This window comes from Mustela nivalis (assembly GCF_964662115.1).
Source record: "Mustela nivalis genome assembly, chromosome: 2".
Taxonomy (NCBI): domain Eukaryota; kingdom Metazoa; phylum Chordata; class Mammalia; order Carnivora; family Mustelidae; genus Mustela; species Mustela nivalis.
Genome location: NC_139021.1, coordinates 23,638,693 through 23,665,465, shown reverse-complemented (window position 1 = coordinate 23,665,465; position 26,773 = coordinate 23,638,693). Strand labels below are relative to the sequence as shown.

The window sequence follows — 26,773 nt, the reverse complement described above, 5'->3', positions numbered from 1 at the left end:
ATAACAATGGAAAATTCCCAGATTGGAGCACATAGAACAAAAAGGCAAAAAATTAAAACAAACCTCAAAAACAAAGGGAAAAACAAAAATAAAAAATGAATCCAGAGATTCAATGATGTGTAGGAAATTCTGAAGCAAACTACCATATAAGTCCAACAAGGGGAGAAGAGACAGAATAAAATGTGGAAAATTGTGACCAACATCTTCCAAAATTCATAACATCTACAAAACCAGAGACTCAAGTCCAGAAAAATGTAAGTAGGACCAAACAAAGAAAACCACACAAAGGTACCTAATTTTCAAATTGACAAAAACCAGTGAATCAGAGAAAACAGATTCATTACATAAAATGGATCAATATAAAGATTAACTGATTTCTCATCTGAAGAAACCCAAGCCAGAACAAAATAAATTGACAGCTTTACACTACTGAAAGAAAAATAAAGTTAAACTAGAATTTTATAACCAGTAAAACATCTTTCCAAAATGAGAGCAACATGAAAAATATTTCTGACAAACAAAAACTGAGAGGATTTGCAAAAAAAAAAAAAAAAAGAAAGTTACAGAAAGTTCTTCCACTGGAAGGAAATCAACACCAGATGGAAACTTTTATCTACACAAATGAAGAGAAAGCACAGGAAAGCATAAGTATATAAAAGACTATTCTTTTCAATTTTTAATTTTCATTAAAGATACACGTAACACTATATTTTAGAGGTTTATAACATGCAGAAGGAAAATGCACAATAAAAATGGTACAAATGATAAAAGAATAAGTGAGTATAGTGTAGTATGGCTATTACATTATAATGAAGTGTTATAATAGTAATTATAGGCAAACTATGAAAAGAAAGAAATGTATATGGTAAACCTGAAAGTCACCATTTAAAAAGAAATAAATTAAACAAAAAGGAAGAACAAATAAACCAACAGAAAAGATTAGACAGAATACTAAAAAGTACTAAAATGACATTTAAAAGGGCAAAATAAATAAATAAATAAATAAAATTTTAAAAAGAAGGGCAAGAAAAGAGAAAAACAATGGTGATAGGGCAAATTAAAAACAAATAGTCTAATGGTAGGCAAATCCAACAATATCAACAACAGATATAAATAATCAACGGATATAAATAATCTACACACTCCAATTACAGGTAGAGATTATAAAATTAGATTTTTAAAAACAGCAACACCCAATTATATGTTACTTATAAGAAACACACTTCAATTAGTCTGCTTGGGAAGCCATAACATATAATAGCACCGATTGGGTGGCTTAAACAACAGAAATGTATTTTCTCACAATTCTGGAGGCTTTAAGTCAAAGATTAACCATCTTCTCTCTGTGTCCTCACATGGCCTTTTGTCTGTGGATATGTACGAGGAAGGGAGCATTCTCTGGCATCTCTTATTTTCATAAGGTTAGCGCTCCTACTTTATTTATTTATTTTTTAAAGATTTTATTTATTTATTTGACAGAGAGAGATCACAAGTAGGCAGAGAGGCAGGCAGAGAGAGAGAGGGAAGCAGACTCCCTGCTGAGCAGAGAGCCCGATGCGGGACTGGATCCCAGGACCCTGAGATCATGACCTGAGCTGAAGGCAGCGGCTTAACCCGCTGAGCCACCCAGGCGCCCGCGCTCCTACTTTATTTAGGACCCCACCTTGGTTACCTCAGTCATCCTAATTGTCTGCAAAAAAGTCCTATCTCCAAATGCAGTCACAATGGGGCTTCAGGCTTCAACATATAAATTTGAGGAGGACATAATTCAGTACTTTACACATGGGTACACTGAAAGTAGAAAGATGGAAAAAAGACATACCATGCAAGCAATAATCACAAGTTAAGCATAGTAAACACGAGTAGACACCAGGAACAGGAATGTTACGAATGATAAAAGAGGACATTCGTAATGATCATTTTATAACAAATATAATGGCATATGCACACACTGTTTCAAAATAAATCAAACAAAAACTGACAAATCACTGGAGAAATAAATAATATCCTAATTTTACTTGGAGATACTCCTCACTGTTAATTAAAGTAAACTATAACTTTTTTTAAATTGCAAATCCTCTCAGCTTTTGTTTGTCAGAAATGTTTTTCATGTTGCTTTCATTTTGGAAAGACGTTTTCACTGGATATAAAATTCTAGTTTATTTTTTCTTTTGGTACTGTAAACTGAAGAGTAAGGATACAGAAAACATAAATAATACTATCGCTCATATTTACATCAATGACATTATAATAAACTACACTAAAATAAGAGAAAACATATTTACAACAAAAGCACTTAGAACATTCAATGAGAGAGACCATAGTCTGCACTATTAAAAAATCAATAAATTTAAAAGAATGAAATCATATAGATATGTCTTTGATCATATGGTATTATATTAAAATTCAATATCAGAAAGTTGAGGGACGCCTGGGTGGCTCAGTTGGTTGGACGACTGCCTTCGGCTCAGGTCATGATCCTGGAGTCCCAGGATCGAGTTCCGCATTGGGCTCCCAGGTCCATGGGGAGTCTGCTTCTCTCTCTGACCTTCTCCTCGTTCATGCTCTCTCTCACTGTCTCTCTCTCAAGTAAATAAATAAAATCTTAAAAAAAAAAAAAAGAAAGTTGAGAAATTCCAAATATTCGAAAATTAACCAATATCCTTTTCAAAATTCCACTGTTTTATAAAGCAATTATAAGGGAAATCAGAAAATCTGTTGAACAAAATGAAAAGAAGCACAAAATATCAATTTTGTGAGCTACAACTAGAGCAGTACTGAAGTAAGTAGAGAGAAGGTAATAATAAAGATAACTGAAAACAAATGTAATAGAAAACAAACAATAGATAAAATCAACAAAACTAAATGCTATTTTTAGGATCGATGAAACTGGTAAGCCTCAGCTAGACTGATTAAGAAAAACAAAAGTCTTGGGGTGCCTGGGTGGATCAGTGGGTGAAAGCCTCTGCTTTCGGCTCAGGTCCTGGGATCAAGCCCCACATCGGGCTCTCTGCTCAGTGGGGAGCCTACTTCCCCCTCTCTGCCTGCCTCTCTGCCTACTTGTGATCTCTGTCTGTCAAATAAATAAATAAAATCTTAAAAAAAAAAAAAAAAGAAAGAAAGAAAAACAAAAGTCTCAATTTACCAATATCACAAATGAATGAGGGGACATCACTAGAGATCCCACATACATTAAAAAGTAATATGGAATTTTATTATTAACTTCATGCCAGTTACTTTGAAAACAGAACAAATGGACACATTTTCTTAAAAAGAGTAATTAAAATAATTTGACGTTAGTTAAGGGATGAAAAGATAAGCAATGTGACATCATAACGAATCCAGAAATAGAGCCAAACACAAACTTGTATATGGAGTGTTGGCATTGTACATGACTGGAGAATGGGGAAAAAAATTACTCAATAACACATGGAAAATGAAATAAAATTCTTAACTCACACTACATCTAAAAAAAATCCATTCTCAGTGAATGTGAATGTGAAAGATAATTTTTACAATTTTAAAGTACTTTTTGAAATAATATGGAACAAGAAAGAAAAACATACAACTCTGTCATAACCTCAGAAATAAGTGTATATTTTGAAAGATTTACTCAAAAGAACATTAACTAATGATTAAAATGACTTTTATAATCACTTATATATTTTTAAAATGTTAACAATATTGTGTTCTGAGATAAACTACTTCACAAATTAAATATATACTGGGATTATATCCATGTAGAAGTAAAGCTTAACTAAGGAAAATATTAGAAGGAAGGAACAATTCAGCTATGGGTGACTGTTTTCTTCTTTATACTTTTCTGTAGTTTTCAAATTTTATGTGTAATTATGTAATAGAAATAGTCATCTTAAAAACCTTTTAACTGCACTTGTGTAATCACTATTTGTTGGAATTTCTAGAAGTCCTGAAAAGGAAAAAAAGATACAATCAACTTTCTTCCTTAGACGAAGTTTATAGCCTGGTAGAAAACAAAATACAAAACAGCAATTAAAAATACTAGAAAATGCAATATGTCTTATCAAATTAATATAGATAAGCATTCCAAAAAAAAAAAAAGTGAGTAGAATGGGCTAAAAAAAGAGGCAAGAAAGTTTTATTTCAGAGGTGAAAATAGAGCAATGTAACATTTGGATAAACCAAGAAGAAAATGATGTTCCAGTAGACTCAACATGAATTCTTATTGATCAACATCCTACCAAATCATGACCACTTAGGAACAAAAGCCCTACTAAGTGCTCTGGCTATAATTTTCATTTTCTCAGTTAGAAGGGACTCACAATCTGTCCTCTGAATTAGCTGAGAAATACATACTTTTGTCTTTTTTTTAGTACTTAAGTTCTTATAGAGTTTTCAAATATTGCTTGACTAAAGTACACCAGTCACTATATATCTTCATATAATAATAGTAATTTCCTACTCAAATGAAATCTCCAGCAGGAGCCCAGTGGCCATTCTGTCCCAGGAACCTGACACATGGAAGTTATTCACTGAGTAAGGCATAATGGAGGCAGAAAAAGTCAAGCACACAAAGGTTAGGTTAGTGTCTAGTATGTTTAATAAAATTGAAATTTACAAGAAATAATTTTAAAAACCACAAGGAGGAGCACCTGGGTGGCTCAGTGGTTAAGCCTCTGCCTTTGGCTCAGGTCATGATCTCAGGGTCCTGAGATCGAGCCCCACATTGGGTTCTCTGAGCCTGCTTCTCCTCTCTCTGCCTGCTTCTCTGCCTACTTGTGATCTCTCTCTGTCAAATAAGTAAATAAAATCTAAAAAATCAAAAAACAAACAAAAAAAACACACACACAAAAACCTGCAAGGAAACACTGCTGATGAAAGAGGAAAAATGCAAAACAAGTGATCATTTTAAAATAAAAAGATAGAATTCCAATAGTTCTATCAGTTTTTAATAAAACTGATTTTATTAAAATTTAACTCTTCCCCCTGAATTTAACATGTTAATACATCAACCAAATTATTGTTTTAAAAATCTATAACTGAGGGGCTCCTGGGTTGCTCAGTGGGTTAAAGCCTCTGCCTTCGGCTCAGGTCATGATTCCAGGGTCCTGGGATCGAGCCCCGCATCAGGCTCTCTGCTCCGCAGGAGCCTGCTTCCCCCTCTTTCTCTCTGCCTGCCTCTCTGCCTCCTTGTGATCTCTGTGTGACAAATAAATAAATAAATAAAATCTTTAAAAAAAATAAAAATAAAAATAAAAATCTATAACTGAAAAGATGTTAAAAATATACTTTTTAAAAAGTGGCATAAAATTCTATAACTTGAAAATTACTATTATTCCAGAAAGTATGTGATAAAATAATTTTTTGATTTATTACTGAGTGGACGATTAAATACTTTATTTCAATAGATTTATAAATATAATTTAATAAATTTAATAAGTTTTAATATCATCTAATTCCATATCACACCATCAGCCACATCTAGACAGATGAATATTTAATCTAGTTTTAAGTATGTCCAGGAACAGAGATGTCTCCCATTCTTTAAGAAATCACTTTGATATCCAGTCTAGAGCTCTAGATTACTTTAGAACTTTTTTCAAATTCTCTAATTGCATTAATTTAATTTTAAAGTCCAATTTTTAAATGTGTTCCATAAAGGTAAAAAGCAAATAAAATTTCCTGCCAAAGACCCTGCTTGTTGCAATTCTTCATTACTTGCTTCCTTCACTGCGCCCCCTGCCCCCAACCTCTACAAAAGGTTTTCAAAACTTAAGTAGTGTTTTGCACCTGGAAAATACAGGCATGCGTGGGGAGCGGGAGGAGAATTCAGCTGACAAGATTTAAAATAGAGTTCTCAGTTGTGGAGGATGTTGTTGATGGAGAAAGCTGGAATCTTCCCCTTCTGGTCAGCAAAGCAAATTAGGATGGTGTTGAAATTATATCTGTCTTGTCATCTCCCTGGCAGGACACCTCTTGATAGGGCCTTCTGTTCCTCCCATTTCTTGGCAGCCTCTGCCTTTGGGATGTCTGGAAATAATGGAACTTTCAAGACTAAATAATGGAGCCTGGCAGAGCTTCTGTAGTTCTTACTTAAAGATCTAAATCATATGTTTGCATCAGGTCATTTAAACTAAACTTGAAGCACTTGAATTGAAGCTTGAAACACAACTGCTTAGCAATAGAATTCAGTTTAGTCAGCTGTGATTGCAAATTTCATCCAGAAAACAAGGGATTGCAGTATTTTGTTAAATGTATCCTGTTGCTTTTAAAGCAAACGATGCTTCACACTTTAGGTACGAAAAGATAAAATATCCAGACAGACAATTTGGTACCCATCATTGGAAGCAGATGCAGGGCTTTTAAGTGTGGCAGGGGAAAAGGATCTGCCTGTATCTGGTTTTGCTCCATCCTTCCCAGGCCTGCTCTGAGCAAGAGCTCTTGCTGACTTTGACTCCAGAACAAACTTCTGTACGCACTTCTACAGGGCACAGAGCAAAACAGGAATGAGTTTTGTACTTTTCAGTGTCAGTATGATTCATGTAATATTCCCAAATACATGTTCTCTGAGTGCTTTGCCTCTTGACGAAAAATTTTATATATCCCTCGATGAGGGCTAGATTTTATTGCTGGTGTTTTTCTGAGGCAACAGATTTAAGTAGTGCCATTTTTGTAAGCACTGGAGGACCTCATTAAAGGCTTGCTTTTAGTAGTTTCATTTTAGTCTTGAAAAAATATGACTGTATAAAATGAATTTCAAAAATATGCTGAGTAGAAGAAGCCTTACACAAAAGAGTACACGTTGAATGAGTCCATTTATATGAAGTTCTAGAACAGGCTTACCCAATCAATGATAAATTACTTGCAAAGCTTTATGAGTAGGAATAAGATGTGCATTTTGATTTGTTTCAAAATGTCTTCATTTGCAAATTCACCTGAGGTAATAGTGATACTCTGAAAAGATGTCTATTAGCAGATACTTCTCAGCTAAAAGGTAGGAAGCAAGATATTTTTTAATTAATTTTTTTTTTAATTTATTTGACAGAGGGAGAGAAATCACAAGTAGAGAGGCAGGTGGGTGGATGGTGTGGGAAGCAGGCTCCCTGCTGAGCTGATAGCCCGATGCTGGGCTCGAACCCTGGACCCTGAAATCATGACCTGAGTCAAAGGCAGAGGCTTAACCCCCTGAACCACCCAGGCGCCCTTAATTTAAGTTTTTAAACATTTTTTTATTGTGGTAAAATACGCAAAACATGAGATTCACTACTGTAATCATTTTGAAGTATATGATTCAGTGGCATTAAGTACGTTCACAATATGGGCAAACATTACCAGTATCTAGTTCCAGAACTTTTTTTCATTGGTGCAAAGGAAAATCTTGTATCCATTTAAAAAGTCCTCCCCAGTCCCTCCACCTCCTAACATTATCTTTTCTCTATCACTCATCTATCAAATGTTTTAAGTGCCTGTCTATCCTGGCATGGGCGCAGATGCAGCACTGTCCAAGACAAACACATAGGGCCCTCCTATTGAACGGATACTTCCCTGCCCTGCTACAAAGAGAAGGCAATAAAGAGAAGGGACAGAAACTGGGAGGTAAGAAGTTGATGCTCACAGAGAGTAGCACTGACCACATAAGATTGCAATATTTGTTTTCTAGAAACACTCTTTAAAATATTCTTCCTTTAGAAAAGAAATTTTAGAAGCATAGACTTTGATGAAAAGTTTTCCACCTACTTTGAAAGAAAGACTTTGAAGTGTTTTGACCAATTATTTAGTGCCATCAGCAAAGGAAAGGGAATCAGGAACTTCTGATCTATTCCTGTACACTGGTGACTTCCTTTGTGGGTTTAGGCAAATCACTTACTGTTTGCTGTGTTACTTATTGGGGTGTTCTTCTTTCTCAGAATGAGCAAAACAGCTCAATCTTCTAAATTGGAAGGGATGTACAGAATGTACACTGTGCAATTTTCTGTAGCATGGGTAATAACCTACTTTCCGAATGACTGAGAGCCTCCGTACTTCTCAGCATGACCTTTCTGCCTGGCCTCATTGGCCTCCATGCAGATCATGTTCAAAACAGCATCTTTTGACAAATACTGATCATAATCACAAGCCTAACGAGATTCTACACATATTTTTAACAAGGAAGAGAATGGTCACATGGTCAGGCACATAGGATCAACACCTATACACACAAATACACACATTTTCTTCAGATTTTTCAGCTCAGTCCCAACTACCAATATCAAGTACCTCTGACAAAGTAAGTCCCACAGATGTTGCTTCCTCTGGGTAATTTATTCCCATAGCTTCTCCTTACATTCACATATACTCATATTTCTAGTTTGTCACAGACTCCTTCCAGGGAAATATGGCAATAAAATGAAAAAAAAAATTAACATTTTTTATTTTTTATAAACACATAATATATTTTTATCCCCAGGGGTACAGGTCTGTGAATCGCCAGGTTTACACACTTCACAGCACTCACCATAGCACATACCTTCCCCAATGTCCATAACCCCACCCCCCACTCCCAACCCCCTTCCCCCAGCAACCCTCAGTTTGTCCCCCGCCAACCCTCAGTTTGTTTTGTGAGATTAAGAGTCACTTATGGTTTGTCTCCCTCCCAATCCCATCTTGTTAAAATGAAAAATTTTAATGCTAAATTAAAACTGACTGACACTTTGATCTTCGGTATCTGCTTTTGTATTTGTAAAAATACAATATTGAACACTAGCAGAAAAAATAGATAAAAAAATTTTATTATACCATATTTTAATATAAAAAAGAATAGCTTAATACCATAATAACTTTCATATATTGATACAACTGATGATATGTACATTGACATAATTTTAAAACCCTGATAAAGTAGAATCTTTTACATACCAATATGGAAAGATCACCATACTCTATTATTATAGAGATAATTTTTTAAATCATCGATTATTGGACAACTATTATATTCCAGTATTTTTCTAAGTACTCTTAAGTATTAAGATATAGTAGAAAACAAAACAAAGTTTCTATTTTCTGGGAGGAATACATAGACAATAAACAAACAAAAAAATATGTTAGCTGGTAGTAAGTGCTTTGGAGAATCATAAAGAGCTTAAGGAAAATGGGGGGAAAGGTAGCAATGTATAAGCCAGGGTAAATTAGGTTATGCTGTGGTAACAAACTTCAATACATACCATTTCTTGCTCACACCATCGTACAGTGACTTGCATTTGGAGAGGTGTAGCTCTAAGTAATCACTCAGGGAGCCATGATAATGGGGTCTCTAGAAAGTTGTCAACACAGGATAGAGGGAGAATGGAGGTTCCTATACAGTCACGTCATTTCTATTTACATTCTATTTACCTTGCCTAACTCCAACGGGGAAAGGAAATGCAATCCCCTAACCCCACCCTGTGCCAGAATGGACAGGCAGATCCAAAGCATGGGTGAGCAGGGCTAATGTCTATCCAGGTTTATGGAGCTCTTAATCAAGTCCTCCCTGATAAGGTGACATTAGAGCAGGGATATGAAGGCAATGAGAGAATCAGCTTTGTGGACATCTAAGGGGAAAACATTCTGGACAGATGAAACAACAGAGCATAAATTCGAGGGAATTGTGCCTGGGATATATGAGGATAGCAAGGAGGCTAGGCTGATTGAGGAAATGTATGGGGGGGGTGGGTAATAATACTGATACTAAGATAATGCCACAGAAGTAGCAGAGATCCTAGCCCCACGGAGCCTTATGGACTCTTAAGAGTTCATAGAATTTGGCTCTAAGTTTGAGTGACATGGGCTAACAGCATGAGAATGACAATGTATCTTGTTTTCAAAAGATCTTCTGTTTGCTATGAGAAGAATAACCTAGAAGCAGGAGGCAAAGTTGAAGCAGGGAGACAAATTAGGTAATTACAATAATTCACAGGAAATGACAGTGGACTGAGATAAGGTGATGGCACAAGAGCATTAGAGGTGGTCAGATTCTCCATCTACTGGAAGGTATCGTGCACCCTCGGGGAAAGGGGGAAAGATGATAAATAGTATACACATTTGCGTAAAAGAGGGGAAAATAGAAAAGTTTGACTGTAGTTATTTCTGGGCGATGACTGGCACTGAAAAGAAATATTTACTTTTATTTTATATTGTTCTATATATATTTTTGCAATTAGCATTCATAACTTTAAATAACCAATGATAAACAAGCTAGAAATGTGGCCCTTGAATGTTCACACTTGCAGAAACAAATGACTTATACGCAAATAACAAATAACACGCAAATAATATATACGCAAATTTTTCAGTAAGAGAAGAGTGCATTCAGGTTTGAAGAAATGTATCACAAATTATCTAATTGGATCCTCTCAATAACCTACAAATAGCTACCTGAAATGTATTCATCAGGACACTGATTCATTCATTCAACAGACTATTATTGGGTACTTACTGTATGTCAGTAATTACATTAGATACTAAAGGGAAAATCAGATGAAAGCACAAAAATGTAGCTAGCTCAATGTTAGTATGGTGGAAGGTATCACTGCTTTAAAAGATACCAAATACTGTTCAGTCACAGGAACAAGACCAAAAGTAACAACTCAGAAACAACTGGCATACTATAATTCAGTACTGCAAACTCTTACTAGACTGCTGTGAGCAGTTTGGGGCTCTAAACTACAGACAGATATGAAAGCTTGGAGACTTTTCACGGGAGAACCACAAAGACAACTAAAGGATTAGGAAGTAATGTTTATGAGAAAAGGCCACAGAAAGGGGATTACTTAGCCTGCAAAGAGGATGTGAATGGTGACTGAATACTGACCTTTAGGGTAACCAACAGTTTTAAAGACCCTGACTAACTCTCCTCTACCTCAGCTGGGAAGAGAAAATGAGGAAATGGTTTGAAGGTGCCATGGCAAGTTAGACATAGCAGAGTGAAGGTTGTCAGACCCTGGTATGAAGGCGTGACATTACCTCCTCAGGGGGCTTGGTATTCAGGAATAAGATCAATTTTCATCTGCCTAAATGACTCCCCAAATCCCCTTCATCCTTCTGATTCTCTCCCTGGAGAAAGGGATTCCTTGACCTGGCTTAGCTATCCATTCCTATGCCAAATAGCCTTCAAGGTCAGGAAGCTCTCTAATATAATTCACCTAAATAGATCCGGCTTCGACTTGAATCCATTTCCTCTTGCTCTGGCCTCAGTAGAGAGAAAGAAACATTTGTCATGAAGTTCCATTTCAGAACATTTCAAATAATTCAAGACAGCAATTTTGTGCTCTAGCCTTCCTTTCTCCATGCTAAATGATTTCAATTCCTTCAATATGTCACAAATTTTGCCCACCTTTTAATCTAGTTCATTACAGCATCAATCACAGCACCTCAAGTTACAGTAGTGAATTGAAGAGAAATTCTTCTGGAACCTCTCTGTTTTTCACATTTCTTCTATGCAAAAGAACAAGCTCTGATTAAGGACCAGCATCTCTAGTCCCATACAATAGCAAGAGATGTAAAAGGGCATAATGTTTGTATGCTTTGAAGTTGAATGATCTGTTCAGCTGAAAATAAACTTCCATGATGCACATCTCTAGAAGGTCAGCCTTTGTACTAAACTGTCTCTTCTAACTTCCTAAAACTTAAAGGCTTGTGGTTCTTGGGTATATTAGTCAAAAACACTTTTTTGCAGCAAATGCCAAAAACTCAATTCAAACTCACTTAGAACAAGAAGGGAATTGATAAAACCAATCCACAGAGGCAGAGGTGCAGCTGAGTCTCAACAATTAGAATACAAAATGAAACACAGCCAGGACTTTTTCCTCTTAGTCTCTTGACTCTGCTCCTCTCTGCAATCCAGATTCAATCTTTCCTCCCACTAACCAAGTTCAGGAGATTTAAACTTTAAAATGTTAGTAAAATTTGCCCCTTCGTCTCCGTTCTTAACTCAACCACCACCAACCTGTTCCTAAGATTAATGCAAGACTCCCTCATCCTCATCCTCTTTTCTTATAACCCAATTTAAATTGTGTCATGTCACTTCTCTGGTTATCACCCCCCAAAGATCTTATTCTTTTCCCAAAGAATAAAAATCCAAACGCTTAAAAGGTTCACGAACTTCTGTGACTCCTCTCCTGGGTATTTATTCAAAGAAATGAAAACAGTAATTTGAAAGAATATATGTACCTCTGTATTTATTGGAGGATTATTTATAATTGCCAAGATATGGAAGTAACCCAGGTTTCCATCTATAGATGAATGGATAAAAATGACATATGGGGTGTGTGTGTGTGTGTGTGTGTGTGTGTGTGTATTTAGTCATGTAATGGAATATTACTCAGCCATAAAAAAGAATAAAAATCTTGCTATTTGCAACAACATGGCTAGACCTGAAAGATGTAATAATAAGTGAAATAAGTCAGTCAGAGAAAGACAAATACCATATTATTTCACTCATAAGTGGAATTGAAGAAATAAAACTAATGAACAAACAAAGAGACAAACCAAAAACAGACTCTTAAATACAGAGAACAAACTGTGGTGGTTGCCAAAGGGAGGTCAACAGGGGTATGGGTGAAACAGGTGAAAGGGATTAAAAGTACACTTTCTTGAGAGAACTGAGACGTGTATAGAATTGCTGTATCACTACATTGTGCACCTGAAACCAATATAGCCTGGTATATTAATCATATTTCAATTAAAAAAATTAGAACCACACTGAAAAAGAAAAATATCTTTAATGATCAGCATACTTTGGATTTTTCTAGCTTCAATCTCTCCTTACAATTTAACTATAACTACTTGCATTTTCCTGATCCTCCCAAAAATGCCCATGACTGTCTCTGCTAGCACTTCAGTCTGGATGCTCCTCTCTGTTTTGTCTACCGGGTGATTTATTTTTATCATCTTTGGAGATGCAATTCAAATTGGATACCTTGTTTTTAATATCTCCAGAGTTAATCCCTCCCATGGAAGAGGAAAGGGATGGTGTTATAGTGTAATAACCACTATTTATTTCAGTATCCCCCTTATTTTCGCTGCAAGGTATGAACTCTCTTTGGGGACAGAGTTGATGTCCTTTTCATCCTCACGCCCTACCCCATTGCTTATAAGCTGTGTGATCTCAGTGTCTTCACTTCTAAATGGGATGACGGTAACAGTATTTACTCCAAAGAACTACATGATCAAGATATATAAAGTACTTAAAATATAAAATGCCTGGCATGGGGAGTACCCAGTTAGTGTCAGCTATCGTTGTTGTTATTGTTGTTTGTTGTATTTCTATCTCTGTGCTTCCTTCACCATAATATTCATAAATGTTGGATGAATAAAGAGATGGTTAGTCCAGTGTAAGAAGGAACAAAAAAAAAAAAATCAATGTATCTGGTGGCATCTGGATCTCCAATAACTCTACTTCTTAAGCTTTGAACTTTCCCCTGAAGCTTTTAAGGACTAGTTCGGACTTGGTGGTAAACAACCCTGTTGGTTAACAAAAAGGTACTGACTGAGTATCTTTGACGGTAACAGACAGAAACTGAGTGATGTGTGAAAACAGAGTTGGTGATGCCATGTGGGCTGGCACTGGCCTGAAACCAAGCCCATCAATTTCAGCGGCACTGGCTGACAGCAGAGCTCAGATAGCTCATAGCAGGACCCTGTGCAGGGTTGATGCCTTTATCTCCCTTCAGAGAATCTCCTCTTTGCTAGGGTCAAGACCTGTTGGGAAGGAAAACTGACATTCGGAGGACTACAGACGCTAAACAATCACATCCCCTTTCCTCACAAGTGTTCCCCATTCCATATTTCGACAGCACTGGGAGAAGAAGAACATTACTCTTTTTGATTAAGTATATACTAGTCTTCCTGTACTAAAGGCTTCAAATGAGCTACATAACTGAATCTTCATACTATTCCTAGGAGATGTCTTATCATTCTCAAATTACAAACCAAGTATAGTAATAAGCCAAAACCTATGTCCTTTCCACTTCATTTTCTTCTCTGAAATCTTTCAAGAGAACAATGGAAGAAAATAGGAAATACAGATGGAATTCATCTTGTGTGTTTATCCTCTTTTGGAATCAGAGAGATGGACTATGAAAACATCTAAGAATGCCTTTGGAAAGAGGTAAATAAAAGAGAAAAAGACGAAAAGAGAGAAGCTTGGTAGTACTTTCCAACAAAGAGCAATAAAATGCAGCCTTGAGAATAAAGGTGATGTCACTTGAACTCTGATTCTTCCTACCTATTTTTCATGCCTTTCCATTGATCTTCCACATAATATAAGCCATAGATTTTAAAGTCAGATATTTTATTCTCACCTCTGCCAATGGCTGTATGAATTTGGGCAAGGGTACGTGTGTAAAAGAGACAGAAAAAGAAAATGTCTGTGTCTACATAGTTCCACCCTTCCCTCATAAATTTTCAAGGTCTATCCATTTCATCACCGAGAAGAGAGGAAATAGCGATATACATATGTTGTAAATCTTGTGCCTTGTATACTCGAAAATATCTGTAAGAAAATCTAGTCTCATGTCCTCATTTTACAGAGTCAAAGTACTTAGAAAATGAATCTCACCAGCCTAAATTTCCAAAAACTTTGCTTTCCCCCCAACATGATTAGAAATAAAGAATTCAACTGTAGATAGCACAATTCTTTAATTTATATACATTCATAGATATTGTATAAGAACAAGCTTTAAGAAGTGAAATGGCAGGTGAGAACACAATCCCTTCCCGTTGCTTTTGTCACTAATAAGGAGAACCACCACAGCTTGTAACAAAATCATAATGGCAGATATATCTCTGAAAGGGTTGAATGCCTCGGGCACAAAATGAGAAACAAGATGAGGCTTTGACCTATTTCTCTCTGACAATCTTTTAGTAATGTATTTACTGGTGGTGGTCTACCAACCACTGTGCCAATATTTGGCTCATGTTCCTAGCTGACTGCTTAAGCAGGAACCTGAAACAGATATTTCTGTGCTGATACCTGTTATTCTATTAGTCTATAGCTTCTTTACTTTTTACTTTTCTTAAACTGCCATAGTCATTATGGGAAAATAGTAACAAGGATATAATATTTTTTCTCAGCAGAGTGCTTGACTTAGTCACAGAAATGACTTACTTATCGAAATTTCTCCCTGATCTTAAAACTGCCGATCAAATGCTACCAGCCAAACCTCTAAAAGGTCTCAAGAAGAGTGGAAAATGTTGGTGTTTAACCAACATAAGTCTCTAGAAATTATTTTAAAATTTTCACAAACTATTTACTTTGGTTCCAGCCAAATATGGAGAAAAAAAATTAAACTCATTCTAAGTGGACTTCTTGATTTTTTTTCCCCCTTCTTCTAAGTGCTGTCATAGAAAAAAAACACTGGTTTGAAAATAAGGTGATCTGGTTTTCAGTCACAGCTGTGCCCAGAGCCGGTTTTGTGCCTTAGGAAAAGCAGTTAATCTTTTTGTTCACAAAATGAAAGGCAGTTCAACCAGACGGCATCTGAAGTTATTCCAACTATAGTCATTCCACTCTCAAACTGGATTTACAGGTTTTTTTGAGGACCAAATTCTAATTTGATCTTGAGGAATCCTTTAAAATTTAGTCATTCACCACCACCAGTACCCTTCTCAAAAAATCCAAATGGTAACATAGTTTGGGTGTTACTGTAATTACTCCTTGAATCCCTTTCAAAATAGCTGTTGTCTGTATAATAAAGGCACAGAGATGGGCATGGGAAAAAGAGAGAAAAATTAGATTATCCTAAAAAAAAAAAAAAAGGTGGTATGATAGTCCCTCCCTCATCAGATACAAGGGTGATAATTGATTTAGGTGATATTGATCAAGGTTGATACTGATCAGAGATTAACCCTACCATTCTAAGAGGACATGTTGGAAATGTGCTTTTGGAGACTTGATGGGATACTGAGTGATGGCACAGGCTAATGAGGTTATATCTCATAACCCATTCAGTCTAACTACTGAATCCAAAAGGAAAATCTTCAGCCTAGGAAAGCAGGGCAATAAAGCAATAGACTTAGCCTGGCATCTCTGATGGTTTGCCCATGGCCCATCCATGACCTCCATGGGGAGTTGCCAAATCTCATGAAGAGGTAGACATGGCCCTTGCAAAAGGAAGGCATCAGTGAGACCCCACAGAGGAAACAGAGCTGCACCTACTTAAGTCCTCTCCCCAGGCCTGTTCTGTTTCTTGGCTTTGTGTTTTGTTTTTCATTACTTACCGCCACAGAAAAAGCCTTAAGATTTGCTGACTTTTCTTCTGATCAATTTATTTTTTCTTTAAAAAATCCACTCTCTCCCCTAAACTTTATTTTATAGCCCTTTCCTCAGATTCCCTTAATCCTTCAATAACATCTCACTCTCAACCACATAAACAAAACTGCATTTCATTTTTCATGCTCTCCTTATAAATGAGCAGATTCAAACTTAGACCTGAACAGGGAGTCTCTGCTCTTTACTTTCATAAGACCTACATGCTTTGCAAAGTCTCCCCAAATTCTGATTTCATAGAACAAGGCAATGCAGTCTTGAGATGCAGGTCTTCAGAACAAATGGTGTTCAATCCCAGCTCTGCCATAATAGTCTTGGGATGATTGGGAAGTTCACCCAGCCTCTACAAGTCTGTTTATTCACCTCTAAAAGTGAAAGACAAACCTGTTTTGGAGGGCTTAATGAATATTTAATTTGATAACATATATGGACTTAACATAGTTCCTCACACATGGTAAACATGTTTAAATATACCTAATTTTTATGACATTAATATAAGGGCCTATATAGCCAGAGTGATTCCATCCAGTTAAACAGTGATTTTATTGTTTATACAGTAAAACTTAAACTGTCCTTGCCCCCTTCCCCCTAGGGGACTTACTTAAAAACAAGTCCTGGAAACCAGTCCCAGGTAACAAAGCCCAAATACAAGGGTGGGTCAGGCCAGGTGGAGGTATCCAATCAGTGGGGGCGCATACTGTCTCCCTAGCTACCAAGGAGTATAGGCCCCGCCCTTTGGGCGCCTTTTGGATGCTAATTCTGACCAAGGTGATAGGCTAGTTCAAATATCTACTAGAGGGTAAATTATAATTCAATTGATTCAATTGGTCACTTAGTGTGACCTAGCATGACTGTGTAGCTTTCTCTGTGTGTTACAATCTCATTGGCCACCTGTGCGTGGCCAGGCCCAACCACATGGCTTTTGCGCTTAAAAACTAGTCTGTAAGGTAGAGAGAGAGGTTACCTCTTTGTAAGAGATGGCCCCTGCCAGTCAGTTTGATTCTCAATGCTTGGCGCGAAATAAAGCTTTGCTTGACCTTTGCTTTGTAAAGTCTTGCTCTAATTATGGACCCAAATAGTTACTACTGTTAACAATATGAAATTATTATGTAATTAAATAAGCCAATAAATATGAGTCAAATGGTGCTAAAAAAATAAAAAATAAGGTACGGCTATTGTCCTCAATTAATTTACTGTCAAGAAATGATACTATAGGGGCACCCCCACATCCAGCCTCACATCAGGCTCCCTGCTAGGTGGGAAGCCAGCTTCTCCCGCTCCCACTCCCCCTGCTTGTGTTCCCTCTCTCACTGTGTCTCCCTTTCAAATAAATAATAAATAAATCTTAAAAAAAAGAAGAAGGAATGATACTATAGAAGAGGAAAAGTAATTTTCCCTCTACCCTTTCAGGTTTCTGGCTGACACCCCTATAAATAAAAGACAGATTAACGAGAGATAAAAAAAAAAATAAACCTCCTGTATACAGCAGAGATAACCAGGAAAACTGAGTAACTGCCCCCAAATGTCCCAAACCACCAGTTTAAAGCCATCTCCAGCTAATGATACAAGATGTTAAGGGAAGAGATGTCAGTTATAGGAAAGTTACCAGGAAAAGCACAGTGAACAAAGACAAGTTTGTTATGCAGATTTAAGTCAGTGGGTTTCTCCACTGGTAAGTGCTTCTAGAGATTTAAATCATCCTCCTGTCCAATGCATAGAGGAAGAGACACTCTTAAAAATGGAAATTTCCCTTTTAAATGTAAATTTCTCCTTACTAGAGGGTGGTTTTCAGATTTTTTCCTTGTCTGTTTTTTAAAAACAACCAGGCTTTATAAAATAATCTTGGGGCGCCTGGGTGGCTCAGTGGTTAAGCCGCTGCCTTCGGCTCAGGTCATGATCTTGGGGTCCTGGGATCGAGCCCCGCATCAGGCTCTCTGCTCAGCCGGGAGCCTGCTTCCTCCTCTCTCTCTGCCTGCCTCTCTGCCTGCTTGTGATCTCTCTCTGTCAAATAAATAAATAAAATCTTTAAAAAATAAAATAAAATAAAATAATCTTTATGTCAAAGAGATGTAATTGGGGGGGGGGGGGGAGCAAATTCTGATCTCCTTCCATACAATTTCAAAGGTTAAAATTTAGGGATGCCTGGGTGGCTCAGTCAGTTAAGTATCCTACTTTTCATTTTGGCTCAGGTCATGATCTTAGGGTCATGAGATGGAGCCCTAGAGCCTGCTATGCACCAGGCATTCAGCCTGTTTAAGATTCTCTCCCCTTCCCTTTGTCCCTCACTTCCACAGACTCTTAAAAAAAAAAAAAAAATTAAAAAAAAAGTTAAAATTTGTTTGCCTACTTACATTGCTGGATGGAGTTAATTTGAGCAAGAATAAACTGTTTTTGTAGATTCCAAACAATTATCTACCACCAAGAATAATGTCTAACAATAGTAAGTGCTCAATAAATATTTGAATAGATGAATAAATGTCTCTCTCTAAAAACTTTCTCTCGAGTAAGAAGAGTTTGGAAGACTTCCACATTTACTCTCTCACAAGCCATCTGCCTGGACCAAATCCCGCAAGCCTGCCAGGACTTTCTCATCAGCAGCTCCATTCCCTACCCTCTATTTATTCCCATGTGCTCCCAAACTGCTGCAAGTGCAACTCTCAAGTCAGGAAACCATTATCTCCTCTGTCTGCTCACTTTGGTCTCATCAGGAGACTGGGGTGATTATATGTGCTTGAAGTACAGCATCCTGGTCATGAAAGAGGTAATGGTACCTCTGTCCTCTGGACGAAATTGCCCCGATTAGCCCTCTCAAGTCCAATCACAAATGCCCATTTTGAAAAGACCATTAGAGGGTCTGGGGAGAGGGAGGGTGGGAGAGAGAAAGAGAGAGAGAGAGAGAGAACACTAAGTATCATGTAGTATTCTGGACTAAAACCTGGAAGAGAAAAGGGATTTCAGCAGAAAATCTGGTCAAATTCCAACAAAGTCTATGATTGAGTCAATAATATCATATCCGTGTTAATTTGGCCAACTGTTGGGCATATGATGACAGCCCTACAGTCCGAGCCATACAGGTGGTGACCTGGAGGGTAGGAGAGCATAGAATAGGGGATGATTTTCCTAACAACAGCAAACACCGGGAGTGCTTACACAGATAGTGCTCAAAGTGCCCTATCTACATTAAATCTCTGAATATTCACAATTGTTTATGAGATCAATACTACTGTTAAACCCGTTCAGTAAAAAAGGAAAAGGAGGCTCAAAAAGTTTGCTCAAAAACTCAGCAAATGAAGAAGATACAAAGCTAGTCTTAGGAACCTTGGCAGTTAGCTCCCAACCCTGCACAGTTAACAGAAACCATCCTGCAGCTATGAAAAGATACAGTAAAAAAAAAAAAAAAGAAAAAAGTAAAAAGGGGCTGAAAGCATGATTATGAAAGATGAATTAGAAATAATAATAGAAAGTGGAATGAATGATGCACATTAGAAAGGAGCAAAAATAGAGATGACTTGGGTTTTGATGCCAGCTCTACCACTAACTAGCTGTGATAACTTGAGCAATCACTTACATTTTGTGAACTTCAGTTTTCTTATCTTTAGAAGATAATGGTGATTATAGTACAAATAGCAGATGATTAGACAAAAAATAGGAAAATATAAACCATCAGCCATTTCTGCCAAAATGGGCTGATGTGGGAGCAACATCAACATGGGTATTTCACTGATTAATGTAGTCAGAAAGTTCAGTAATTCAAGGATTTAAAAATAAGTATAAGCCGCCTAGCATGTTATAGTAGCATAAAAATAAACCAATTGTTGTAATTAAATAGTTAACGTAACTTAATGCCATAATAATTCACTAACTTGAGTGAAAAACTTTTGAACTGCTTTTGTAAGGCAGACAATCAAAGCTGGTGAAATAGAGATAAATAATCTGTGTTTTCTGCCCTCAGTATTTGGAAATGCTTACAGTTGGGGTGATGTAGACTGAAAAGATAATTACCAAAGAAAGGTGATAAGGACTATGATTTAGAAGGGACTAAGGAGGAAAGGTCATCTAATCCAGACAATAGAAAAAATGTTTAGACCATAAGGAACATTTTTCTCAGGCAGAGAAGAGAAGATGAACATTCTAGGAAAAGAGAATTTTGTATTCACCGAAAAGACTGGGAAATGACAAAGAATTCTGAGAGGTCTGTGCATCAGCTGTATGGAAGGAAATTGGAATGAGTCAGGGTAAGGCCATCTATAAATTGAGCATGATTATCAAAGACTGAGAAAAGGAATCAGACAAGATCTTTAAGGAGAAAACTACTTCGATTAGATTTGATTTTGAGGAACGGCATTAACTACACTATTGTACAATGACCTAATCAGGTCACATCTGGTACATTAGGCTCAGTTTATAAATGTCCCATTTTGAGAAAAATATTGACAAATGGAAGCACTGCAGAGAGGCTACTGAGATGGCAAATGAGCTGAACACTCGCTTAAACTATTACAAGAAAATGTATTTAATTTCTGCCATGTAGTGTCTAGTCTATCCCTAACCATAGATGTGAAACCTACCCCCAAATTATTTCAACTAAATCCCATGGTAAGGTATCTTCATTTCTAAGCAGGGAAGCTTTATTTTTGTAAGGGAGAATGCAGAATGCTGAGGTGGGTGCACATGTGTGAGAGAAGGAAGAAATCATTGAAAAACAGCATCTTTATAACCCAGTCCTTTGGATTAAGCATAAATCTGAGAAAAAGGGAGAAATGGATAAAACTACTGAGGGAACTTTATAACATGACAGAGAGCTGCTTCTGGCATCTGAAGATAATTTAAAACACAAAGAAGAAGGGATGCCCCTTCTTGATACGATGCCCTGCTTCGGTTTTTTTTTGTTTTGTTTTGTTTTTTAAGTTTTGGAAACCTTGAGCTTTTCATGGTGGGCAGTGATAAAGATATGAACAAGTGGAAGTCAAAGCAGGGCTGAAGCACATGATAATACTGCTAAAGTCTTCACAATCCCTTTGAGAATCTCCAGACAGAACAAAGGGCAAATTGAGAATGAGGAACAAAGTACCATGACATCACAGATGCAAACTATAAAGCCAATAGACAATTGGCTACCAAGGGAATGTGGTTCACCCTAAAAGAGGGAAGGCTAAAACCACAATGATTAAATCCTATCATAAAGAATGAAATGTGAGAGAAGTGGGCCAGGAACAATGGACAAAAATAATAGGGAATTAAAAATTTTTTTAAAGATTTTATTTATTTATTTGACAGAGAGAGATTACAAGTGGGCAGAGAGGCAGGCAGAGAGAGAGAGAGAGGAGGAAGCAGGCTCTCCACTGAGCAGAGAGCCTGATGTGGGGCTCAATCCCAGAACCCTGAGATCATGACCTGAGCCGAAGGCAGAGGCTTAACCCATTGAGCCACCCAGGTGCCCCGGGAATTAAAATTTTTAATGAGATCCAGTTACTAGGTATTTATAAGTAAAATCTCAAAACAGTTTGAGCTTTACATGGGTTTTAAGCACTCTGAAGGTAAGCACCACTGTTCCCTACAAGATGGAAGAAGATGGCAGACATCGATGAGAAAAGTTCCAAGTTCCATTGTGTGATTTTCAGTTAAAGTCAATTGAGGTTGAAAAATAACTGTCATGATGCAATAATAAGCCAGAAAATTTTAAACTACAAGTTAATGTAGAAAAATCACTTTAGGAAGCCATGATATCTCCTGGTGGCACAAAGAGCAAGTTCTAAGAGCTTGACAAGTAATCCATCCTATGGCCAAGAAAATAGTAACTTTATAGACATAACAAGGCAACACCGCATATATTAAAATTTTTTATTTTTTATTAACATATAATGTATTCTTAGCCCCAGGGGTACAGGTCTGTGAATCTCCAGTTTTACACACTTCACAGCACTCACCATAGCACATACATTCCCCAATGTCCATAACCCAACCAACCTCTCCCTACAACCCCTCCCCCTGGCAACCCTCAGTGTGTGAGATTAAGAGTCTCTTATGGTTTGTCTCCCTCCCGAGCCCATCTTGTTTCATTTGTTCCTTTCCTACCCTCCAAACCCCCCTCGTTGCCTCTCAACTTCCTCATATCAGGGAGATCATTTGATAATTGTCTTTCTCTGATTGACTTATTTGCATTTATTTTTATACAAATACACATACATGAACACACATACACACAGATGCACATTTCTCTGGGCTCCAAACCCATGGAGCTTCTTTGCTGCACAATTTTCTTAATTCCTAAGCTATAAATCCTTCACGCATATACTAACTGCATTTACAAAATATTTTCTTCTGTTCCTGTAGGGTGACTAGAATTAAGCATAACCCTGTCTTCACACGGCCTCGATAACCCTGCTATAAGGACTCAGAACTTTAGACTCAAGGGTTAGGCAAGTTGACAACAAGATATGGTAGGGATGTGGGCAAAAGAGGATAAGGTGTGTGTTCTCATCTAGCGAGTTGTTAGCGATAGCACTTTTGACATGGATATGCAATAGTTCACTAGCATCTGAGACTACAGGTCTCAGAAACTGGTGCTACTAGTCCCTCAGGACGCTCACTACACATTTAAATAACCCCCATAAAGCATCTAAATCCTTGTTTCTAACCTGGAAACTCATGTGGATACCTCGGGGCTTCTGGCACACAGAACATGTGAGTGTGTCAGAGTCAGTCCATACATTAAATATTAGCAGAGCATATTTCTTGTAAGTCCACATTTTAAAAAGAGCTACATCCTTACAGAGCAAATGTAACCTTTTGGAAACCACTTCTCTCCAAAAGTTTTTGCTTCTCTGCTACCTGACTAAAATTCATATAAATGCAATCTTCATATATTTGTTGGTTTATGCTAATAGACATATAAAGCAATACCTTTATATTATAAAGAATGCACAAAAATATATATTAAATAAAAAGGAAGTAAATATTAAATGAACAGTATTTGTAAATACTTGATTTTGTTACATTTGTTAATGATACAATATTAACAGTGCTACAGATAAGGATACAAAGTCCGTACAAAATTAATGGTAAAAAAACAGTGCCCCAATAAATATAACAACTTCACAGTTTCTGGTATCTAATTATAAAGTCTGTCATAGCTTAAAAGGAAATGTTCTCAGAGAGTTAGCACATACCAATGAAAGAAGTACATTGTTGGCCATCTTTTATTCCATCCATGGATATTCAAAGGTTTCGAGCTTTAATTGGGCTGATAAAGCTCTTTTTACATACTCATGAAAAATTAATTCATCCAAATTATACACATGTGTTCCATTTTTTTCTATTTTTAATAAATTGATTTAAAATTTATTAAAACTTCAGAAGTTTTTAAGAATTTAAAAATTTCTTTACAACTTTTTACTGTGTAATAGGAGAGCTGTTGTTTTTTTTTAATAGGAGACTCACTTGGATACTATTTAATAACAAAATCCAAACAATTCCAAGCATCTTTTTGCAAAATACTCTCTCCATAGCACATGTATTTTTAAAAATCCTTTCTCATCATTACCTTAAAGGGAAATGCCGCATAGGCACTACTACTTGTAACTGTTAACGTAGCACTCTCACAAGCTGTTAGTCATCACAGAAAGCTTACTAAGTCTACGATTCTCCTCTTATAAAAGAAAAATGCAGAAGTGATATTTAAGTCTGTGAATGCTTTTAAATATTATCTGAGCCTAGCTAGGTGCCATCAACATCTATTTTCTATGGTAAAAGAGTGTCACCAAATGTTAGCTAAGCACCGAGACTCAGAGTCAATGTTCACATTCCTCAGCCTCTCTTGCAGCTGTGTAGGGCCCCGGGAATGGATTCTGGCAAACGGGAGGTGAGGTTAAGTAAAAGAGGACACTACCTGACTGTACCTCAGATCCCCTTTCCTTGATGGCTAGAAGGTGGATTTGAATAGCCTTTAACTCTGCAAACAAAGAAGAACCCCTTGAAATAACAGAGGAACAGGACAGAATGAATCCCAGTCTTCAACCAACACTGAACTAGCATTCTAGCCTGGACTGCATAATTTAGATTATTCGACGAGAAAGAGAAAAACAGACATGAGAGTTCTGGCATATTCTTTCTGTCCCACAGTGGATCATCTGAAGAAAAACTGTACTTTGGAGAACCCTGGTTCAGATGAGCAACTGGTTAAAAATAAAAGTCCAGAAAGTTCATCCACAGAAGGATCTAAGGATCTTTACATTCTACTTTTTGTTTTACTTTGTTTTTCTGGTTTATTTTGCCTCAACACTTAATTCCAAATAATTTAATTTGTTTAAACACAGCTTTGTATCGTTTAAGAACATACACAGCTTCTACTAAAATGGTACATTGGGGCTATCTCATTCATATATTATTCAAAGAATGATTCACTTAATACTCTAAATATTTGTTTAAATATACTCTGTGCATTCACTTTACCTTTCTTTTCACATTTATTATTCCTCTTTGTCCAGTTGTGTCCATTTCTGAAAATGTACCATTTGCCATCCTCCAGTATGTTTACTTTTTTCTTCTACTTTTAATACTAATATTGCTGTTATGAGCTTATTTTTCTCCCTAATGTGCCTTCTTCATAAGCTTTCTGTGACTAGTGTTTGACTTTGAGACAATTTTTGAACTTTCTATAAAGATTTATCAGATAGCTCTGAGAAAGCCTTATGCTCACTTTTAAATTTAAACTGATGCTGATCCTCAACATAATTAGTCCTCAGACCTACCTGACCTCCAAACGTGTGCACATGCGCAGAACCTAATACCTACATACATCATGGATGGTACGGCACAGGACGCATTGCCTGGGTCTAAATCCTTGCTCTATCATGTACTTGCTGAATAAACTTGAGCCAATTGCTTTGTCTTTCCATGCATTCCTTTCCTGGGAAATAAAATGAGAATAATAATAATCATGCTTCATCATAGGGCTGCTGTGAGGATTAAATCGTATCAAGTACTTAGAGCAATATCTGGCATAGAGCAAGTGCCATACTGCTGTTACTTCGATTAACTATCTCATTAGACTTCTCCCAGCTAGCCAGACAACTTTGAAAATCTAGCATTTATGGCTCGATAGAAAGGCGTAAGCAGCACAGAAGTTTTGGAGATGCTAGCAACCAAGACATGCCCAAGTGAGAGAGGAATTTTTACAAGTAGACAAAGCCAGTTTGTTTTATCACCTAGGCAGAGGTCCCCAAACATTGTTTCATTGGAACACAGTGACTACCATTCAGTTACATGAGGTCTGTGCCTGCTTTCAAGCTACAACAGAGCTGTACTTGCTGCAGAGACTGTATGGTCCACAAAACAAAAAAAATATTTACTGTCCCGCCCTTTACAAAATAAATTTGCCAACTCTACTCCAGGTTACAGCTCACAGCTTTGGGTTTTTGTTTTTGTTTTTGTTTTTAAATTCAGAGATAACAAAGACAGCTGAGTCTCTATGTGCCTGAAAAGAATAGCTGTCTGTCACACTTGCACACACTCGAACACCTTTCTGGTCTCAAGGATGGAGGTGTTCGTCCTGGTCGACCTTTCTAGCTGCACCATCACCATTATGAAGTTGCTCTAACTGGCTTCTCATTTCCCAGCATCTCAAAACTCTCCTGCGGTGGATACACATTTTTGACGCCTTGAAGATCCTAACCTCTTGCTCACCTTGCCTGGTAGGCAGGCCTGACAGATAGGAAAATAGTAAGAAAAGAAGGAGAAGAATCTAGAAGGGTGTAAAGGCAATTGTTGTTCAGGTACAATAGTGAACAGTGGTAGAGATAACCCACTTATTTTTAATGTGGGCTTCACAGTTCAAAACTACTGATCAACTGTCAAGAGGCTTTGTCCCAACTTCAATCATATCACCCAAAATTATATATGGAAAAGGAGTTCAGAAGTACTGATTCTTTTTCTGAGATGGAAATGACTCCAGAGGATCTCTGACATAGCAGTCCTCAAAGTATGGTCTGAAGACCCTGGGTACCCTGAGACCTCTTCAGTTAGGTTAAACTATTTTTATATTCATAATAAGATATTGTTTGCCTTTCTTAATTTAATTTCCTAAAAAGGACAATGAATTTTGCCAAAGGTTGCAGGACATGGAATATCACAACTCACTGAGTAGAGTTGTCTACATAACACTGTTGCTGCCTTCTATTAAACCAGACACCAAAGACATTTGGAAAAGCCATTCTTCTTAATTTATTACCTAAAAGTGTACTTTTTATAAAAAGGTTTTATTTAGGAGCTCCTGGATGGTTCAGGGGGTTAAGCAGCAGCCTTAGGCTCGGGTCCTGATCTCAGGGTCATAGGATCGAGTGCTGCATCAGGCTCCCTGCTCGGCAGGAAGTCTGTTTCTCTCTCTCCCTCTGCCTCTGCAGCTCCCCTTGCTTGTGGTCTCTCTCTCTCTCCCTCTCTCTGTGTCACATAAATAAATAATATCTTAAAAAAAGAAAATATTTTATTTATAGTAATAAATACTGGGCCTGTTTT

General features: G+C 37.0%; 1 long non-coding RNA gene across 1 annotated transcript in view; it reads right to left on the bottom strand.

Annotated features, from left to right (window-relative positions):
- Positions 1-25,085, bottom strand: part of LOC309859210 — a 148,797-nt gene extending 123,712 nt beyond the window's left edge. Inside the window, exon 1 of the long non-coding RNA XR_014308615.1 lies at positions 25,012-25,085. This is a non-coding gene — a long non-coding RNA (uncharacterized lncRNA). The remainder of the gene's footprint in view (positions 1-25,011) is intronic.
- Positions 25,086-26,773: the final 1,688 nt, after the last annotated feature.